This window comes from Columba livia, chromosome 3 (genome assembly GCF_036013475.1).
Source record: "Columba livia isolate bColLiv1 breed racing homer chromosome 3, bColLiv1.pat.W.v2, whole genome shotgun sequence".
Lineage (NCBI taxonomy): Eukaryota > Metazoa > Chordata > Aves > Columbiformes > Columbidae > Columba > Columba livia.
In genome coordinates, this window is record NC_088604.1 from 1,318,521 (window position 1) to 1,323,861 (window position 5,341).

General features: G+C 60.8%; 1 long non-coding RNA gene across 1 annotated transcript; it reads right to left on the reverse strand.

Annotated features, from left to right (window-relative positions):
- Positions 1-2,262: 2,262 nt before the first annotated feature.
- LOC135579225 (uncharacterized) lies at positions 2,263-2,860 on the reverse strand. Its single transcript, XR_010471937.1, has 2 exons — positions 2,523-2,860; positions 2,263-2,339 (listed from the first exon to the last, which is right to left on the reverse strand). It is a non-coding gene; the product is annotated as an uncharacterized LOC135579225 (long non-coding RNA).
- Positions 2,861-5,341: the final 2,481 nt, after the last annotated feature.

A 5,341-nucleotide genomic window follows, 5' to 3' on the forward strand; every position in this document is an offset into this window, starting at 1 on the left:
GAAGGGAAAGGGAAAGAAGGGAAAGGGAAAGAAGGGAAAGGGAAAGGGCAGCGAAAAAAGGGAAGGGAAGGGAAGGGAAGGAAGGAAGGGAAGGGAAGGGAAGGGAAGGGAAGGGAGGGAAGGGAAGGAAGGGAAGGGAAGGGAAGGGAAGGGAAGGGAAGGGAAGGGAAGGGAAGGGAAGGAAGGGAAGGAAGGGAAGGGAAGGGAAGGGAGGAAGGGAAGGGAGGGAAGGAAAAAAGAGTTCAGCCTTGAACTTTGGGCTACAGCATCCTATGGCAGGCTCAGCAGGTGAAGAACCTTGGGCTGCCCCTCCCATCCCACCGTCACACCCCAAGGAGGTGGGGGGGGGATCCTGCAGCAGCTTCTCCCACCCAAGAAGCCCCCAAAAACCCAGCAGAGCTGTGTCCTTCCTGATCACGCCCATAGTGGCATCTCTGCAGCCTTCGCTCCATGGCATGGGCTGGAGACGTCCCTCTGCTCCATGCCAGCAGCACCCAATGACTGTGAGCAGCTGTGACGGGGGGACAGGGCTGAGCCCCCCTGTATTGAGCTATGCGGGGAAACTGAGGCACAGACAGGAGATCAATAGAGGGGAGAGCTGAGGGTACCTCAAGTGGTGTACGGGCATCCAGGTCCAAACTTCCAAGGGGATTTGGGCATCACTGGTGGCCAGAACACACTGGAATCACAGAATCATCGGATCACAGGATGGTTTGGGTTGAAGGGACCATTAAAACTACCCCAGTGCCACCCCTGCCATGAGCAGGACATCTACACCAGCTCAGGTTGCTCAGAGCCCCGTCCAGCCTGGCCTGGGATGTCTCCAGGGATGGTTCATCCACCACCTTTCTGGATATCTGGCCAGGTTCTCACCACCCTCAGTGTAAACAGGACGGACAGGGACATGTCATCCCCATGGCTGGGGCCACCAGCAGAGCTCTGGGTTTCTCTCCTGCCTTCAAGTGGATTAAAAACCCTCTCCATCCAAACCCAGGCCAGAGCTTAATCTGCTAAAGCTAGGCCTACAAAGAGCAGGTGTGTCCTGGCAGCAGCCAATGGAGAGAGCAGCTTGTCCCCAGGGTGCACCCATGGGGATGTGTTGGAGGAACCGGAGGGCTGCTGGTGCCACTGGGCTGGGAGTGGTGGAGATGCCAGAGGGACTTGGAGAGGATGGAGATGCCAGAGGGACCTAGAGAGGGTGAAGATGCCAGAGGGACCCGGAGAGGATGAAGGTGCCAGGGACACCTGGAGAGGATGAAGGTGCCAGGGAGACCTGGAGAGATGAAGGTGCCAGGGAGACCTGGAGAGGATGGAGATGCAGAGGGACCTGGAGAGGATGGAGAAATGGTCAGAGGAACCTCACGGAGTTTAACAATGAGAAGGTCAAAGTCGCATCCCTGGGGAGCAACAACCCCATAGAGCAGTGACACCCAATGGGAAAGGCCCTGGGGGTGCTGGTGGACACCAGGTTGACCTGAGCCAACAATGTGCTGCAAGAAAGGCTGAGGGTATCTGGGGATCCTCCTCTGCTCAGCACCAGTAGGGCCAGTTCTGGGGCCAGCACTGGGCTTCCCAGTTCATGAAAGACACAGACAGACTGGAGAGAGTCCAAGGGTAGACCATGAAGTGATGAAGGGACCAGAGCTCTCTCCTAGGAGGACAAGCTGGGGAGCGGAGAAGGCGCAGGGGGGTCTCACCATGGCTACAAACACCTGGGGGAGGAAGAGGGTGGAGTCACGATCTTCCCAGTGCACAAAACACTCGGTCACCTCCAACGGGTCCCCCAGCCCAAAGTGGAAAGCTGAGACATCCCCAGGAGAGCCATAGGGACCTGCAGGGCCGCTGGTGACACCCCTGGGGGGTTTGGGAGCCTTGAACCAACGTCCCCACTGCCTCAGCCTGGGGGATTTTTTATTTCTGTCCCTCTCAAAGCATTTAAATTCTTCTTGTCGGCTGTGGCCCAAATGTTTACAGACCCCTGGAGCAACTTAAAATTCCTCCCCGGGATTAAGCAGCGCCGCCGGGACTCATCCTGCTGCCTCCTCTGGGCTGTGAGGAAGAGGAGGAGAGAGGGATGGGGAGTGAAGGCTGCCGGTCTGGCTGAAAAAGGGGCAGGTAGGTGGTGGGAAGGAGGTAAAGAATGGAGAAAATGGGAGAAAATAAGAAAAAAAATCAAGGAAACTCATGCTGCTCTGGTTTCTACAGCAATTATCAGTAAATGGGGGTTTCATGAAAAAAAGAAAAAAAACTACAAAACCCAAACCAAACCACCACACATGTTTAATGGTTCTGTTTTCCCATCCCAGCTCATGACACCCAGAGGAAAACTCCAGCAGATGCTGTTGAGGGAAGAAAACATATATATAATTTAATCTTCTCCTCACCCCATCCCACATGCGGTCCCAGCATCCTATTGTCCTGCACCGGGGGCCTTCGGATGCTGGTGGCACCTGTGCGGGGACCCTGGGGATGGGGACGTGCTGGACGTCACCACTCCTGTCCCCAACTGTCCCCTCACTGACCTGAATTTGGGGAGAGGTGCTGGGGAGGAGCGATGCACCCCCTGGACTGTGGCTGCGGCACCTCCTTGGGGACCCTGAGCTGGTGATGGGGACACCGGGGTGACCCAGGGGGTCGGAGGGGACCCGCTGCGGTGGCATCTCCATGGGTGACATCAGGTCATCCTCTGTGGCATGACGTCACCCTGGGTGACGGCTTGATGTCACACGTGTGCGTGTTGTGCGTCATGCTCTGCCACTGCTCCCCTCCCCATCCCATCCTTCCCCAGGGACACATTTTGGTGTCCTCTCCATCCCATCCCTCCCCAGGGACATGTTTTGGTCCCCTCTCCATCCCATCCCTCCCCAGGGACATGTTTTGGTCCCCTCTCCATCCCATCCCTCCCCAGGGACACATTTTTGTTCCTCTCCCTATCCCATCCTCCCCAGGGACATGTTTTGGTCCCCTCCCCATCCCATCCCTTCCCAGAGACACATTTCGGTCCCCTCCTCATCCCATCCTTCCCCACAGACACATTTTGGTCCCATCCCTCCCCAGGGACACATTTTGGTCCCCTCCCCATCCCATCCCTCCCCAGGGACACATTTGGTCCATCCCTCCTTCCCCAGGACACATTTTGGTCCCATCCCTCCTTTCCCAGGGACCACATTTCAGTTCCTTCTCCATCCAATCCCTCCCCAGGGACACATTTTGGTCCCATTCCTCCCCAGGGACACATTTGAGTCCCTTCTCCATCCCACCCCTCCTAGGGACACGTTTTGGTCCCATCCCTCCCCAAGGACGCATTTTGGTCCCCTCCCCAGGGACATGTTTCAGTCCCTTCCCTACAGCATCCCCGGGGGCAGCAGGAGATGCTCACCCCCCCCGCCACTCCGTGCCCCCCCACCACAGGAAGGGTTAACTCCATGGCGCTGGCGGCCTTTGGCCTTGGTGAGGGCCCTTGGAGCAGGTTCCTCTCCCCCCGTCACGGCCGCCGGGGCTGACGTGCGATGGAAAAACAATTTATCTGCGGCTGACGGGGAGGCCGGGGGGGACGGCAGTGGAGCTGTTGCCACGTGTGGAGGGGCCCCCCGGCACCCTTGGTCGGAGTGCTGGGAGGTTGGGGACCACGGGTGGGTGGTGAGACCCTGGGGTGCAGAATTGGCCCCCAAAGGGTTGGGGGGGCAAGTGCCCCCCAATAACCAGCTCCAGCATGGGGGGTGTAGGGAGGCCAGGGGGGCTGAACCCCTGGGGGCAGCTCCCCCAGCCATCCCCACCAAGGCTTAGTCTGGGCCCAACAGGGTTAGTCCAGGCATGGACAGCCCAAGCAGGATTAGTCCAGGCAGGGCAGGGGTAGACCAGGAAGGGCTTAGCTTGGGGAAGGTTAGTCCGGGTAGGGTTAGTCCAGCCAGGGTTTACCCTGGGACTGGTTAGAACAAGCAGGGTTAGTTCAGGCATGGTTAGTCTGGGCAAAGTTAGCTGGAGCAGGGTTAGTCCAGAAAGGGCAGGGTTAGACCAGGCAGTTCAGTCTGGGCAAGGTTAGTGGAGGCAGGGTTAGTCTGAGCAGGGCTGGGTTAGTCCAGGCAAGGTTTACCCCAGTCAGGGTTAGCCCAGATAGGACTGGCTCAGATAGGGTTTAGCCGGGCAGGTTTAGTCCAGGATGGGGCAGGCTTAGCTCAGGCAGTGTTCAGTCAGAGTAGTTATCCCAGACAGGGCTTAGCTGGGACAGTGTTAGTCCAGGCAGGGCAGGCTTAGCCTAGGCAGAGTTAGTCCAGGTGTGGTTAGTCCACGCAGGGCAGGCTCAGCCCAGGCAGGGTTAGTCCAAGCATGGTTAGTCGACAAGGGGCGGGCTTAGGCCAGGCAGGGTTAGCCCGGGCAGGCAGCCAGGGATGGTGACCCCGGCCGGGGTGAAGGGTCGGTCGCTCCTGCCTGGTTCTGAGACAGGCGGCGGGGCCCGACTCCCGGGACCGGAGAGCCCGATCCTGCTCCGCCGGCGCCATCTGCCGGCACCGCCGCGGCGGGGACACGCGTGACACGGGGTCTCGGACACACCGCCCACGGGGACCGCGGCGCTGCACAGCGAGCCGGGGAGAGGGGCACCAGGGCGTAGGGACCGGGGCACCAGCATGTCTCCAGGGGGACCGGCGGCGGGGGGACCGCAGGGCGACAGCGTAGGGAGTGTGGTGTGCGGGGACGGGGCCACGGGGCACCGGGGCAGGGAGCGCCAGGCAGGGAGCGCCAGGCCGGGCAGCACCGGGCCAGGTACCACCGCGACGGACAGCACCGGGACGGGCAGCATCGGGATGGGCGGCACCGGGCAGGGAGCGCCAGCAGGGCTGCACCGAAACAGGGAGCACCGGGGGCGGACAGCACCCGGACAGGGCAGCACCGGGACGGGCGGCACCAGGGCGGGCAACACCGAGCAGAGCAGCACCGGACAGGGAGCACCGGCAGGCAAGCACTAGACGGGCGGCACTCGGACAGGGCAGCACCGGGACAGGGAGCACTCGAACGGGGCAGCACCGGGAAGGACAGCACAGGGAGCGTCGCACAAGGAACACCGTAACGGGCAGCACCGGGCGGACAGCATCGGGACGGGCAGCACCGGGACAGGGAGCACCGGAACGGGGAGCACCGTGACTGACTCCGGAAGCGCAGCGATCACGACAAGACCGCGAGGGCGGGGCCATGTGTATATATGGGCGCTGGTTAGAAGCCGGGGGAGGGGTCATACAGCTATGTGGGCAGGTTTAGATGCTGAGGGGCGGGGTCACACAGACCTGTGGGCGTGGTCAGCCGCTGATGGGCGAGCGGGGCCAATCGGGGGCGGAGTTTGACGGAC